General features: G+C 46.8%; 5 non-coding genes across 5 annotated transcripts; all 5 read left to right on the forward strand.

Moving 5' to 3' along the window:
- Window positions 1-1,944: 1,944 nt before the first annotated feature.
- On the forward strand, window positions 1,945-2,017 carry Trnak-cuu (transfer RNA lysine (anticodon CUU)). The gene has a single exon. It is a non-coding gene; the product is annotated as a tRNA-Lys (tRNA).
- A 3,844-nt stretch (window positions 2,018-5,861) lies between these two features.
- On the forward strand, window positions 5,862-5,934 carry Trnak-cuu (transfer RNA lysine (anticodon CUU)). The gene has a single exon. It is a non-coding gene; the product is annotated as a tRNA-Lys (tRNA).
- Window positions 5,935-7,921: 1,987 nt separating this feature from the next.
- Window positions 7,922-7,994, forward strand: Trnak-cuu (transfer RNA lysine (anticodon CUU)). Its single transcript has one exon. It is a non-coding gene; the product is annotated as a tRNA-Lys (tRNA).
- Window positions 7,995-8,347: 353 nt separating this feature from the next.
- Trnap-agg (transfer RNA proline (anticodon AGG)) lies at window positions 8,348-8,419 on the forward strand. Its single transcript has one exon. It is a non-coding gene; the product is annotated as a tRNA-Pro (tRNA).
- A 2,623-nt stretch (window positions 8,420-11,042) lies between these two features.
- On the forward strand, window positions 11,043-11,115 carry Trnar-ccu (transfer RNA arginine (anticodon CCU)). Its single transcript has one exon. It is a non-coding gene; the product is annotated as a tRNA-Arg (tRNA).
- Window positions 11,116-16,008: the final 4,893 nt, after the last annotated feature.

Consider the following 16,008-nt stretch of genomic DNA (forward strand, 5'->3'; position numbering starts at 1 on the left):
ACAATATGTAAGAGCTAGCCAATAAGAAGCTGGAACTAGCCGGGCCAGGCAGTGTTTAAAAGAATACAGTTTCCGTGTAATTATTTCGGGCATAAGCTAGCCATGCAGGCGGCCGGGTGCCGGGGATGCAGCCCCACCGCTCCTAATGCAACACTCACAACTATCTTAACTCAAGTTCCAGGGGATCCAATGAACCATCTGTGAGCACTATACACAAGTGAAACAAAAAAACACTAAAAAAAAGTCATTCAGATCAATGAGAGAGAGAGAGAGAGAGAGAGAGAGAGAGAGAGAGAGAGAGAGAGAGAGAGAGAGAGATAGGTAAAGATGGAAGACCTGGCCTTGATCCCAGAACCCACGTGGCTGAAGGAGAGAACTGACTCCGGCAAGTTGTCCTCTGACTTGCTCATGCGTGTGACCATGTGCGCTTGCACACCCCATGAACACATACACAAATAAATGTGAAATATATTTTTAAAAAGAAACTTGGCAATTTACCTTTTAAAATCCCAGGAGAACAAGTCCTATGAGCAACGGCTAAGTTTACTGTGTCTAAAGAAGGACAATGATGAAAATATCCTTGAAATCAAAAGATCTTTGAGTCTTAGAGATAGGAAAAACAAAAGAGCGAGCACTTCTGCATGGAAAAGCACACAGCGATGGAAGCTTTAGAAGTAGACGAAGCTGAGGTGGTGGAGACTTGTCCAGTCTGTGTAAAGTCGGAATTGAACCCCTGTGCCTGGGGGTGATAACAACTGAGCCAGCCTTCCTATGCTTGACTTTTCTTCCGTGGTTAAGGATGCTTGCAATGACATGGATGAGGAAACTCAGCCCAACCCTAAGAGTGGAAACAGGACTCAGAGATGGGGAGACGACTCAAGACAGACCCGCTCCTCCATCAGTGCTGTGTTCTGGAGACCTCAGCTTCTGGTACTCTGGGTGCAGCAGTGCTGTGTGAGACGTCTCCTTCCTGGGGCTTGGGTAAAACCAGACACCGGGGCCTCTGTCTGAAAAGGACCAAGGAGGAGTGAAGCCGAGAGGGTGAGTGTGGATAGGACTCTGGAGGCGCCATTCTGTTGGCTCAGATCAGTACCCCTAGCCTTGTTGGAACCTCGGCTGGGATACCAAGCTAAGCCCTACTGCCCCACATCCTGAGCACTAGCTGGAGTCAGCTGACTGACCTGTCTCCCGCCCCCTCCCCCCATGGCCACCCTATGCCAGCTCCCAGACTTTGTGCCACCTGGGCTAAGTCCTGAGAGGCTTAAGGTTCTTGACGACAAAGTCAGGGTTCCAGAGACACGAGACACCTCCTACGTTTAGATTAGGTTCAATTTGGGGGACACGAAGGAAAGCAGAGACGTCTGTCTAGTCAAACATACAGTTTATTAAGCAGCCTCTGGTTGCCTGTCTTCTGACCAGATGCGCAAAGACCTAGAGCAGCTGCGAACCCAGGTTGGGTCTCGCTCTCCAGCGCCAGCAGAGGCCGCGCGCGTTAGCAGTACGTTTCTCTCGTGTGTGAATAGAGCAAGTGTGCTCCAAGGCTCCGGCTCTGGGGACTCTTACTTCAGTGGTTAGAGGGCAGGGACTAGAAAGAAGACTCCAACGCCCCCAGACGGGGGTGGGGGTGGGGGAGGGAGTGAAGTGCGGCTGGTAAAAGGGGAAGGAGAACCAGCGGGCGTTCAGCCACATTCCTCTCTCTAACAGTCAGACGACGGTTTTGTTCCCAGGGAGGGCCGCAGGAAGTAGCCCTGGCTTCAGGGTCCTCCCTTTGCTCTCCTGCGGTTCTTTTTGGCTCTCGGGGCTCGGTTGTGTGTGGAAATTCTTAACTACTTTAGAAGTTTCCCCTAATCTCTGAAATGGGTTTATTTCTTTAGCCAGTCTCTAATAACGTCAATTCACCGTTAATAAAACCTTACATCGAAGAGACAGTTACTCTTGTGTGTTGCCTGGCTAGCTCAGTCGGTAGAGCATGAGACTCTTAATCTCAGGGTCGTGGGTTCGAGCCCCACGTTGGGCGACGTTTTTGTCTTGTCTTAAAATTCGGAGCATATAAACTCTCATACTGGGCTGGAGTGATGGCTCAGGGGTTAAGAGCACTGGCTGCTCCTCCAGAGGTCCTGAGTTCAATTCCCAGCAACCACATGGTGGCTCCAAACCATCTGAAAAGAGATCTGGCGCCCTCCTCTGGCGTGTGGGTATGAGACAGAAAGTTGTATACATAATAAATAAAAATCTTAAAAAAAAAAAAAACCAAAAAACTCTCACACTTGTTGGATGGAAGGCATAAGCTCTCCACTCTCATTCGTTGCTACTCCCTTACCTCAGGAGTTCACTATCTTCTAGTAGTAGGGTGACTTTTGTCCCTCTCAGATATCAGGGTCTGGTTGTAATCAACAAAGCGCTGCACAGGAAGCCGAGTCCTACATTAGGCAGAGAGGTGAAGGTAAAGGCAGGTCTTGGTCCTGACTGTGAGCAAGGGAAATGGGATTTGGATTTACCAGCTACAGGAGTTCTGAGAGCTGATTCTTTTTTTTAAATTATTATTTATTTTAATTTTTCTTTTTTAATGGATTTTTATTGAACTTTACATTTTTCTTTGCTCCTCTCCGTTCCTCTCCCCTTCCCTTCAATCCTCCCCCAAGGTCCCTGTTCTCCCAATTTACTCAAGAGATCTTGTCTTTTTTTTACTTCCCATGTGGATTAGATCTATGTAAGTCTCTCTTAGTGTCCGCATTGTTGTCTAGGTTCTCTGGGATTGTGATTTTTAGGCTGGTTTTCTTTGCTTTATGTTTAAAAACCACCTATCAGTGAGTACATGTGATAATTGTCTTTCTGTGTCTGGGTTACCTCACTCAAAATGATGTTTTCTAGCTCCATCCATTTTCCTGCAAAATTCAAGATGTCGGGGTTTTTTCTGCTGTGTAGTACTCCATTGTGTAAATGTAGCACATTTTCCTTATCCATTCTTCAATCGAGGGGCATTTAGGTTGTTTCCAGATTCTGGCTATGACAAACAAAGCTGCTATGAACATAGTTGAGCACCTGTCCTTGTGTCACGAATGAGTATCCTTTGGATCTATACCCAAAAGTGGTATTACTGGGTCTTGAGGAAGGTTGTTTCCTAATTTTCTGAGAAATAGCCACACTGACATCCAAAGGGGTTGTACCAGCTTGCATTTCCACCAGCAATGCAGGAGTGTTCCCTTTTCCCCACAACCTCTCCAACATAAGTTGTCATCAGTGTTTTTGATCTTGGCCATTCTTACAGGTGTAAGATGGAATCTCAGAGTTGTTTTGATTTGCATTTCTCTGATGACTTAGGATGTTGAACATTTCCTTAAGTGTCTTTAGCCATTTTAGATTCCTCTGTTGAGAGTTCTCTGTTTAGGTCTGTACTCCATTTTTTTATTGGATTATGTGATCTTTTGATGTCCAATTTCTTGAGTTCTTTGTATATTTTGGAGATCAGACCTCTGTCTGATGTGGGGTTAGTGAAGATCTTTTCCCATTCTGTAGGCTCTCATTTTGTCTTGTTGACCATGTCCTTTGTTTTACAGAAGCTTTTCAGTTTCAGGAGGTCCCATTTATTAATTGTTTCTCTCAGTATCTGTGCTGCTGGGGTTCTATTTAGGAAGTGGTTCCCTGTGCCAATGCATTCAAGTGTACTTCCCACTTTCTCTTCTATAACGTTCAGTGTGGCTGGCTTTATGTTGAGGTCTTTGATTCATTTGGACTTGAGTTTTGTGCATGGTGATAGATATGGGTCTATTTTCATTCTTCTACATGTTGATATCCAGTTATGCCAGCGCTACTTGTTAAATATGCTTTTTCCCCCCATTTGAAACTTTTTGCTTCTTTATCAAAGATCAGGTGTTCAAAGATGTGTGGATTGATATCTGGGTCTTCTATTGGTTCCATTGGTCCTCCTGTCTGTTCTTATGCCAATACCAGGCTGTTTTCAGTACCATAGCTTTGTAGTAGAGTTTGAAGTCAGGGATTTTGATGCCTCCAGAAGTTCTTTTATTGTACAGGATTGTTTTGACTATCCTGGGTTTTTTGCTTTTCCATACGAAGTTGAGTACTGTTCTTTCGAGGTCTATGAAGAATTTTGCTGGGCATTGTGTTGAATCTGTAGATTGCTTTTGGTAAGAGAGAGCTGATTCTTATGGCTGCTGGATGAGATAGGTAGATTAGATAGATAGATAGATAGATAGATAGATAGATAGACAGACAGATAGAGAATTGAAATCTTGCTTGAATGAGCACAAGCAAGCAAGCAAACAAGCAATATCTTTGTCTCCCCCAGTGGTTCAGAACCCTCAGTTTTGGGTTTTCCCCACTCCATCCTACAGACATGCTATCGGTAGGCCTGATCTTTGTTTTTGTTTGGGATAGAGGGATTGAGAACTTGTCACAAGCCAAATATCCTGAGTGAAATACATTAGTGGATCTGAGGACCAATTTGGGGGGGGGGGATTGCCGCAGGGTTGGTTAGAGTGACTCACGGCTTATGAACGGCTCTAGAAGGCCTGAGTGTGGCGAGCGTGGCGCCGATGGATTTTGCCTTTTACCCTCTCTCTCCTTTGCTGAAACCATTAGAATTATATTCCTAAATCCAGCCCCCAAGATCCAATTGTCCACTGACTCATTCCTGAGACAAAACACCAAGATCCATCAACCAAAATTCATTATTTGCTAACATATCCAATCAGGATTTACCAACTCACCCTAGTACAGATTCCCCCTTTACTCCTTAAAACCCACTCCGACCAAAAACAACAAACAAACAAACAAACAAAAAACCTTGCTTGCAGCTACTGGTTGACCTTGCAGCCTGCCCCGTCTCGGTTCCTCCTGCTTGCCGCTCCGGGATAATAAATCTCCTTTGTGCTAAGAATTTGGTGTCTGAGTGTGTCCTGCACCGATTCCGGGGGATGGGAGGTGGGGTAGATCTCCCTATAACTTACTATGCCCTTCTGTCCTTGACAAAAGCGCACGGCTTCTACTATATTTCGCAGACTTCTCTAGACAAAGAAATGTACCAAGAAAATGGCAATTCACCTTGCTTAAAAAAAAAATACAATGAAGCTTAAATTTTAAATGATGTGGAAGGTAGCGCAATCGTTGAGTATTTGCCTAGCGGTGTCTGAGTTGATCAGCTGGGTGTGGGGTCAGCGTGCGCGCGACCGCAGTTAAGGACGTGGTTCTACCCAGGTAGCCCGTTTCCAGGGTCATTGGAGTTAGGCACATGGGTATGATTCAGGCATTGAGGACACTTGGACTGTGTCGGATCAGTATTTCTGACCTTTTTGGAACCTCAACTGGCACGCCAAAGTAGACTCTGATGATTCATAGAGAGCCCAAGTTGGAGCCCAACCCACGGACCTGATTTCCCGGGGCAACCCAGAGCCAGCCAGATCTAGGTCACTGTTCCGCTGCATTCCTCCAGGACCCGCTGTGTGGGGTTTAGCCCTTCTGCCAGCGTAGATATTTGTGTGGGGTCTGGTTCTGGCTCTGGGACCTTATTTTTTCAGGTTAAAAGGCGGGAATTGGAGGGAGGCCGGTCGAGCACAGATGGAAGGGAAGTCCCGTCTGGCATGGGCGAAATGATGGACGCTCAGCTCGCGCTTAGCTGTCTACCGCGCCCTCCATGGTTTCACCCCAAGAAGGGCTTCTCCGGCCCTCCGTCCTCCCGGTGCAGCAACCTTGGCGTCCCGGCCGGGAGGAACCTGGGCATCCGAGGTGAGTTAGTGTGGGAGACTCCGTGTAGGACCAGCACTTTTGTTCTTACTTTTCGCAGTTTTCAGTATGCTCAAGTCAACCTTGGTAGTCATGATGATCAAAAACCAGTACTCCCGGACGCCCGGCTAGCTCAGTCGGTAGAGCATGAGACTCTTAATCTCAGGGTCGTGGGTTCGAGCCCCACGTTGGGCGGCCTGCTCTTTTGGTTTGAATTCTTGAGACACCGATCCTTGAGAGTGGGGTAGAGGTGCTGTTTTCTAAGCCCCTCAACGACGTTGTACTGTACTTTTTATTCGATCTTTACCTCTCTCCGTACCGGATTGCCGACATTTGACTCAGTTTCGCTGACCCCTGTCAAGCTCTGCCGTGCGGGACGGGCAGCGCTCAGCTAGAGGATCAGCACCCGGGACAGTGAGCAGAGGTGAAGACAATGAGATTGCATAGAGCTGAGGCACTCAGATTGCGGTCCTGACTTTGGGCACTTCACAGGGGCCGGGAAATCCGAGTCTCTTTGCAGCCTGATCTGTGGGTCCCAGCCCCAGGGCTCTAGGACCACGATGGAGTAGGACCACAATGTGTAGGTGACTGGCTTGTCTAGGAGTGTGAGTCCCATCAATAGAGAATTCTAGAATTGCTACTGTTAAGAATTGTAATGTAAACATCTGTATTTGCGTTGGTCTTAGGCGACAACTGAGAAAGGGTCGCTATCTACAGGTTGACAACTACTGTCTTCTGTTTCTTGGCAAGGGCTCTTCATTTTTGTTTGAGATGAAGGGTTTGAAATTTTACTATGAGTCAGGATCGTGAATGATGCGAATTTGTATTTTAAGTAACAACGCGGGCGAGTGTGGGCGCGGTGACGCGGATTTAGTTAGAGAGAGACACAGGCTTGTTAGGTCCTTCTGTCCAAGGCAGAAGCAAGCAACCAATTTTGGGTGGAAAAAATTACACATTTCTGTTATATTTCACACATATACTCCCACACAGAGAAAGGACAGTTCACCTTAAAAACTGTCAAAGAAACACGATACAATATGGTCACACGATATAAGCAATAAGAGTAAGAAAAAAATTACAAAGATTTTAGACGCCGAAGTCATCAGACAATCATAACACAACTGCGCTCACTATATTTTAAAAAGGAAAATAATGGGAATATCTTTGAAGCAGAAGAGTTCTTCCATCTTTTAGCTTGAAGAAAAGGAGCAAATGCTTCTACATTTGAAAACACACAATTGAAACTTAAAAAGTAGATGAGCCCTTGCCTAGCGTAAGGCCTCGTGTGTCGAACCGGTCCTAGTTAAAGCAGGATGAACTCGTTGTCCAAGGGTCATTGGATTAGGTCCCTGGACATGCAATCCAGGTACTGGGGACGCTTGGGCTGGCTGGAGTTAGTGTGTCTAGACACACTGGAGCCTCACCTGTGACTCCACTGTGGGCTCTGCTCACCCACTCTCCCAGTCGCAGTTGGAATATAGTTTACTGACTCGTGTCTCCTTAGGGCTACCCTGTACCAGCCAGCTCCCAGGCTGTGTGGTCCTTAGACTAAGCCCAAGACCCGAGAAGGTAAATCTCCTAACTCCAGGGTTCCCGCCCTACCGAAAGCGATCCCTTTCCCATTTAGGTTTAGTTCCGGGGAAACTGGGGTGGGAAAAGCAGAGAAGCCCACGTCGGGGCAGGCATAGAAGCGACTCAGCTCGACGCAAGTGCGGTCTTAGGTTCCGATGCGCTCCTCCACCGCCAGACCTGTCGGGTTTTGTCCTCCACGTCTGGCTATGTAGATGTTTTCGTGAGGCGTGAGACCAACGCGATTAGGTGCGGGACTGGTTGGGGAAAGCTTGTTTTGTTGAGGAGGCGCCACCATGAGACCGAGATGTGAGATCCCCCAGGTCGGGGAGAAGAAGGGAGCTGGCGGGTCAGCCCGTAACCCTGCTAGGCAATAGTTTTATCCTGGGGAGAGCGGTGTGTTGGAGAATTGGGCTGCACTTCCCAGCCCTGGGGTTCACCTCCACGGGCAAAGGCGTTCTTGGCCTGAGGGAGGGAGCAGACGGGGTGTCTGAGCCGAGCATCTTTGTGGGGGGAATTTCAAAAATGGTTTCAGTCTCTGATACAGACTTAAGTTCCAGTACCCTCAGGCTACCCTTACTAATTTGTCTGTTTAGTAGGAAGTTTCTAAGACGCCCGGCTAGCTCAGTCGGTAGAGCATGAGACTCTTAATCTCAGGGTCGTGGGTTCGAGCCCCACGTTGGGCGAGTTGGTATTTTAGTTTGTATTTATCAACAACACAGGACTTTATTACAGATGTTCTACATCCTTCCCAAATATTCTCAACCGCGGGACGGAGAAGAACTCACACTTGGAGTAGTGAGCCATCTTGTGGGTCTTCTCTACTTCGAGCCAGCAGAAGGGCCATGGATTAGAGTGGGTGTGGGTGTCACGGAGTGTTTTCCATTTTTGATGTTCTGGATGGAGTCGGGCACTGGGCAGTTTCTCCTGCTTTTAAATTTACCCTTTCCAGATGGATCTGAAACTTTTTAGGTCTGTGCAAGCCAACCACAGGAATTTGTCACCATCCTTAAAAGAAACAGATGTGCCTATGTTACAAGGCTCGTTGGTCTAGGGGTATGATTCTCGCTTAGGGTGCGAGAGGTCCCGGGTTCAAATCCCGGACGAGCCCTAACCATTTTGGCCTGTATTGAAAGTCAACCTTGGCTAAATAGAAGGACTTCCTAAACAAATAGAAGTCTCTCAAGGTGGCTCTTGCTTGTTTGTTTTCTGTTTGAGGCAGGGTCTCCTGTAGCTCAGGTTTGTCTTGAACTTTGCGTTTCTGACCTTCCTGCCTCCACTTCTCATTTGCTGGAAACTATAGGCTTATGAATTAATCTGGTGCTCAGGTTGGATCTCAGAGCTAGGCAAGCAGTCATCTGAGCCATAGCACCAGCTCATAATTCAAAATTTCCATCAATGAGAATGGCTGGGATTATTCAAACTAACCTGATGTATAAAAATAATGAAAAATGCTGGATTAAAAAAATCAATCCAGGTGTGGTGTCAAAAAACAAAACAACAAAAACAGAAAATCCCCCCCCCCCCAAATAAAACCAAACAGCCTTGAAAGTGAGTAGGATGGTGCACGCCAGATCCCAGTACTCAGGAGACTGAGTCAAAGGACAGTCTGAGCTAAGTAGTGAAATACTACTCCCCTCTCCCCCTCAAGTTCCAACCAACCACAGCAGAGAACTTTCACGACACTAAAGGACTTTTTTAGCCAAATGTAAATGACCCCGGGAAGGTGCACGGAGCCTCAAACTAATAGTTCCTTACAAGGCATTTGCCAATCAATCCCTCTGGGACCCTGGGGATGCTGGGAGAACTGGAGCAGGTGGCTGGGACTCCTTGAATTTGTGCTGGACAGGTGAGAACGTTTAGGAAAACACCCCGCCCGCCCCACCCCGCTGGTTGCTGTTTGGGAGAGAAGGTGGCCTAAGACGTTGAGAACCTTATATATCGCTCCAGGGGTTGTGGAGAAAAAAAGTTACATTTCCTGGTTTATTATCACTGCACTCTTCAAAAACCTTCAAGGAGTGAGTTCAAGAAGAAAGTGGCCGCAACCTATCTAGCACGCCTTAGTCTCTGGTTACATCCCCTGCACGCAACCTGGAGAAGAGAAAAAGAGGGAACCTTTCCCAGCAGGGTCAGAGATGATCGTGTTACTACGAACAAGTCTAACAAACGTGCAAGAAGAATGTGCATATGCCGTTCAGGCATTCGAAAACATGCTCAGCAAGGTCCGGGTTGATTTACCACGCTGCCACGCACCTGCCGACTAGTCCCAGAGTTTGTGTAGCGCTTTTGCCAAAGAATTTAGTACGGCTCTGCTCAGCACGGTGGCACGTACCACGCCTGTAATCCCAGAGTTTGGGAAGTGGAGGAAGGAGGGTCGGAAGTTCAAGGTCATCCTCAGCAGTACAGTGAGTCTGAGGCAGCCTGGACTACAAAACACTATTAAATCAGGGTTGTGGTACAATCTGGCCTGTCAATAAATGTCAGTTTGAAGTTTGTCAGTAGCCTTTAGGGGCAAATCTGGTACCAGTTTTCAGACTCTAGTAACAGACTCTAGTTATCAGAAGTCTGTTCTCGGGTCCCAACTCGACCTGAAGAGTCCGAGGTCTGTGCCCTCCTCGGGTCCTCTGGTCTCCTAGCATCTTTAAGGTCTCCGAGGCGCAGACCCGCGCTGGAACTAGCTAGGACCTCAGTGTTATGGGTCTTAGTTGGATCTTCCTTTTTCTCTTGCATTTCCGTAAAAATGCAAAGGATTTTTTTTTTTTTTTTTTTTTTTTTTTTTTAAGCTAGCGAAGTTCACCTCACGCTTCGGACGGGAAACCTATTCCAAGAACCGCAGGCAGCGCCCGCCTCTGCAGTCCGGGATGAGCCTCGGTCTCCCAGTACCGCGGTTCGAAACCGCAAGGCGGATTCCAGAGCAGAGGACGCTGACAGATGCGAGGAGGAGGAAGGTGTCCCTCTAAGGTTCCGGGTGCTGGACGGCAGCGTGGAGATGGATCGGAACAGCTTCCGATTCTGCCGAATTTTCACCACTAGGCAAATTGCCAGTTACCCGTGAACGAAGAGAGAGTTTCCTGAAAACTCCGCCAAGAAAGTAGCTTCGGGCCGCTCTGTTTTGTCTGGAACCCCGATACCCCCGGTGCACCCGTGTCTGCACAGCGAGAGGCTCAGGGCCGAATCTTCTGGACCCTGGACGGTGCCCAAGCTCCGAAGGTCGCGTCCAGTCCCGGGGCTGCAGGCGTGAGGACGCGAAGGCTCTGACTTCTGCGATCGAGCCTTGTAGGGTCAGGTGGGTGGGTTCCTCTGTTCCGGTCTGGGTCTGTCTCCTGCGTCCCCTCTCTGCAGTACGGTTCAGTGAGAGGCCAGGGAAGAACACACGCGAGGGATTTTCGAGGGTCCAGGACTTCACCAAATGAGCCAGCTAGGGACCCCCATTTTTTCCTAGTGCTTCCCAAGTCTTCATCCTAAGGTTAATGCGGTGTGTCCGGAGCCGGGCAGCCCCGGGGAGGAAGTGCAGGCGCGAGGCCCGGCGGAGCGGTAGACTGAGGTTGCAAGATCCGGAACCTGCCCAGCCAGAGGAGCTCGTGGCATGCGAGGGCGCTGGGGCTGGAAGACTATAGTGACTCCGGCAAGATATCCTGGTTAAATAAATGCCTACACCAGTAACCGAACGACGGTTTAACTACCGGCGCGGAAGTGTTCCTTTTAGATTTTTTCAAGGGATGTTCTCAACACCCGCCCCAGTGGCCTAATGGATAAGGCACTGGCCTCCTAAGCCAGGGATTGTGGGTTCGAGTCCCACCTGGGGTAATGTGTATCCTACTACCTGCCTTGATAGGTAACATTTTAAGCTGCAATAACACCTACAGCAATGAATGAAAAGAAAAACCGAATAATCAAAAGATAAAAAGATGCCATTTGCTCAAGAAATTTGCCCTTGTGACGTTCAGGGTTTTGGAAAGCAGTCCGGGTTGTTGTCTTTCCACAGCACAGGAAATGTGCTTCTGAGTTCCAGCTGCTTTTGGGAGATGTCTACCCTGCCTGGAGACTTTCAGATGTTCAGGAATCTGTTTACAAGATGTTTTAGTGTAGCTGTTGGATAAAAGAGGGAAAAGGATCATTCGTAGGGGAAGAATTAAATACGTTTGTTTCTTTCTGTTCCTTTCTTTTTTTGGAGTGTTTCCCTCTGCTGTCCAGGCTGACTTTGAACACTCCTTCAGTTTCAGCTCCATGAGTGGTTCCCTTACAGGGGTGACCCCATCATATGCAACTTCAATTTGTTTTATTAACACGATTCAACCACAGAAAGACAATTTAATCTCTTCTGGTCTACTTGGATGATAAAACATGGGAGGGATTTTTATCAAACAAGCTCGTCATGCCTAGTTCTTAGCAGGGCTGAGGACTTTTACTTCCTTGGACTAGAGCAGGGAGGTCAAAGGGAGAAAGAACGTGAGGGTTTTCCTCTGACAGGTGGCCCTTGAGGAATTGGCAGGGTTGAGGGGAATGACTAAGGACTGTACTAGAGTCGTGGATGATCTTCTGTTTGAATCTCTGCTTCGGAATGGCTATTTCTGTGACATTTTATAGTTCCTTCGAGGTGGGAAAAAGATGGGAGGGGGTCTTGGTCTTAGTCTATTGTTTGGGGTCCAGCAAATTCTGTCCCTATTGGTCTGTGACTTAGTGAGTACACCAATAACATAAAGCCCAAGATCCTTTGAACACAGGCCAGCTGTTGTTGAAGGCACCTTCCTGGAGTAGCTCTCAGACACCACTGAGAGCAGAAGAGAGGAGATGTCGCTGGTGGGCAGTAGTCAGGGCAGCTGCAAGGCTCTGATGACAAATCCAGCTATATTCTAAAACCACAAGGTGGAGTGGGCAAGCAAGATTCTAAGGAGAGTAGGTGGCAGCCTGCAGGTTTTTAAGGGATGACCAATAGTTCCAGCTATTTTTCCCAGGTCATTCTGTATCTGGTAGCAAGTGAAGTCATGCTTGGCAAATAGGGAATACAAGCTGCTTTAGTAAATTACTAAAGAAATCAGAAATCAGTATCTAGTAATTTTTTTTTTAAACCTAATTTTACTTCACTGTCTTCTTAGAAAGGGGCTGGTTGCTCAGAGCATGCTGGAATCTGACTGCATCCTAGGGTAAGCAGGCATTTGTGGTTTTCTCTGCTCCCCTTTCTTCTCCCACCTTTTTCAAGATGCCTGGATAGAAATGGGAGGGAAGGTAGAGGGAGGGTTTATTGGCATTATAAGACCTAGGCAGGAAGCCAGCTGAACAGAATAAAGGACATTTTTCTTAAATGTTCAAGTCAAGGTCCATTAGAATCTCTTTTAGAGATTGGAGCCTCCAGGCCAGCCTGGCCTACAGAGCGAGTTCCGGAACAGCCAGGACTACAAAGAGAAACCGTATCTCGAGATTACAGCCTCCATGTATTAGGCTCCTTCTTGTTTTTCTTTGGTTGCTAAGGCTGGTTTCTAGAGTGGTGAACCCAGGGTTTGCTTTCAGACCCTTTGGTAGCTGTTGAGTGCCTAGAATCAGAAGTCTCTCCCAGATGGCTTCTAGCTGGGGAGGAAAATAAAACTTTTAGGTCAGAATAGAGGACCTGTCTCCCTTAGCTCTAGGTAAGCGTAGCAGCAAGCCAAAGTCTGAAGTCTCCTACCTAGGCAGCAGTTTCCTTTCTTTCTTTCTTTCTTTCTTTCTTTCTTTCTTTCTTTCTTTCTTTTTCTTTTTTTTTTTTAAATATTTATTTATTATGTATACAGTGTTCTCCCTGCATGTCCGCCTGCAGGCCAGAAGAGGGCACCAGACCTCATTGCAGATGAGACTCTTTGCCACTCATTGCAGATGGCTGTGAGCCACCACGTGGTTGCTGGGAATTGAACTCAGGACCTTTGGAAGATCAGGCAGTGCTCTTAGCCTCTGAGCCATCTCTCCAGCCCCTCTTTTTTATTTTTTTAAGACAGGGTTTCTCTGAGTAGCCCTGGCTGTACTGGGACTCTGCTCGCTCGGTAGGTCAGGCTGGCCTTGATCTCACAGAAATCCACCTGTTTCTACCTCCCGAGTGCTGGGATTAAAGGTGTTCTGGCTATTTTCTTATCAAGAAGATAATAAGTAGTATTAAATTTGTCTAAATGACATTCCACATGGGTTTAAGTCTAATGTCTGGGGAGTGAGCTTTGTGGATTTTAAAGAAATACACCCCTCATCTTACCCTTTGGTTAGACTTTCTTGTTGGATATTTAAGACCATGCAGGTGGTCAAAATCAACCCTTCTTTTAACAGTTAAGACCAGCTGAAGATATAGTCCTCAGGGGTCACATTAATTTAGAGGAACCTTTGGCTTCTCTGGCCTTCCTTTGCCACTTCCACCATCGAGGTCTGGTATTATCTCTGTAGTCTAATGGGCATTGACCTTATCACTTGGCAGCACCATGTTGGAGTCTCCTCTGGATTTTCCATTTCTATGATTCCATTAGGCACTGAGCAAGGTGAAAACCAGAAAGGAAAATTAAGTTGGGAGAAGAAAACGGGAACATGTAACTATAAACCAGAATGCAGAAACCAGAGAAAGGACACAAGTCTTTCTGGGATCCGTGTCTCACAGATTTGATGTGGACAGTTACTCCTCTTCTTAAAAAAAAAATGTACTGAGTTAGGTTATCATAGATGTAGTACATGTAGCCTAGGCATGTGGATCTGGAAAAAAAAAAGCAAAACAAAGAGATGGAGGAATGATTTTATGGTCTCACCCCAAGAAAGGGAGTCCATATGTCTTAGCATGTTCTGTAACCGTATACTGCAAGTGGTGTCACCTAGAGCCTGGTTTGACCTCCCTTAGGTTTCTAGGTACTAGCCTTACTGGGACGGGGAATCAGGAAAGCAGAGAGAAAGTGTAGTTGTGTCCAGTGCCTATAGGTGGTGCTGTTGCACTGGGAAGGGAAGGAGCCCTGACCTTAGCGCCATTTTCTCTAACCTGAACTGAGAGATACAAAACTAGCCAGAGGCTAAGGCTGAGATTAGACAGATTTGTGAATAGTGAATGGCCTAGGACACCTACGGAGTGATGGACCGGGACTCCCCGCTCACTTCATGTCAGTGCCATGTCTCGTTTATTCTCGTATTCAGCCTCTGGGATGACCCAGCCACCAAGGAGTACTTTGCCATTCTTTCCATTCCCTAACATGGTCTTTTGTACAAGAGCTTTCTGGTCTCTAAGTCATTTTCTTGGGGCTTCCCACTTTACTGAGAAACCTTCTGTTTTGGAATTGTTATGGACCCTTGGAGAGTGTCATTCTCCTGGGCTCATGGAGGCTACCACAATAGGGGTGGGGCACCCCTCCCCTGAAGGAGGGGATCTAAACACTCTCTCAGATGGGTTTGAAATCCCACAATTATCAATTTTTTTTTTTCGAGACAGGGTTTCTCTGTGGCTTTGGAGCCTGTCCTGGAACTAGCTCTTGTAGACCAGGCTGGCCTCGAACTCACAGAGATCCGCCTGCCTCTGCCTCCTGAGTGCTGTCCTGTCCTAACCCCCATCCTCCAGCTCCTATGCTACAGGCAGCAGGAAGTTGGTCAGGAGCAAATGCGAGCAGAGCTGTAACAACCACACTGGGGAGACCCCCCTGCCAGAGCAGAGTTGTGACACTCACAGTGGAAACCATTCCCTGGAGAGGAACTGTTCCTGTACTGCTACACTTACAGGGACTTCTGGTATTCCTTGGCTCCTGGCTGCCAGGATACCTTTCCATCCAAGCTATAATGCTCACACTATCTGTGTTGAAGAGACTTTTTTTTTTTACTTCTTCCCAGAAAAAGTCACACAACAGAAACAAAATGAAGAGGAAATTGTGACATCATCATGAGGGCCTGAATTTAGTCTGAAAACACAGACTTCCTAAAAAGACAGTTTGAAATGTGTGGCAATTACGTCCATCAGTAGTTGCCGTTTCTCTTTAGGCTAATTAAAGTTGGTTTTCTGTCACTTTCTTTTTTCTTAATATTTATTTATTATGTATACAATATTCTGTCCACGTGTATGCCTGCAGGCCAGAAGAGGGCACCAGACCTCATTACAGATGGTTGTGAGCCACCATGTGGTTGCCGGGAATTGAACTCAGGACCTTTGGAAGAGCAGGCAATGCTTTTAACCTCTGAGCCATCTCTCCAGCCCTTCTGTCACTTTCAAATAACACCTTTACTAAATGTGTTAGTTGTAATCATGACTATTCCCTTCTGGATATTTTTTGTGCAATCAGCTTTGTGTGCTATTTATTTTGATTTGGAGGGACTGTTTTTGGAGATAGGATGGGCAGAACTTATCTATTAGTGAGTGTCTGATGAGGATATAAGAGCTCATTATAACCCCGAGGTTTTAGTTTTGAGTTATCTGTAGTTATCTGCTGAATGTTAATTAAAACACGATGCTAATTAAGACACATGGATGAAGAATTTGGTTATAAATAACTCAAGGCAGATTAGAGTAGCACATACCTCTTGCATTAGTTACTTTTGGATCCCTAGAGTGGGGTTATCTAACAGCTAGGGAGGGTTTATTTTATTCTTATTTTTATTTTATTTTTTATTTTTTAAAAAATATTTATTTATTATGTATACAATATTCTGTCCACGTGTATGCCTGCAGGCCAGAAGAGGGCACCAGACCTCATTACAGATGGTTGTGAGCCACCATGTGGTTGC

Source organism: Alexandromys fortis, unplaced genomic scaffold (assembly GCF_014885135.2).
Source record: "Alexandromys fortis isolate MF-2015 unplaced genomic scaffold, M_Fortis_MF-2015_v1.1 scaffold_29, whole genome shotgun sequence".
NCBI classification, from domain to species: Eukaryota; Metazoa; Chordata; class Mammalia; order Rodentia; family Cricetidae; genus Alexandromys; species Alexandromys fortis.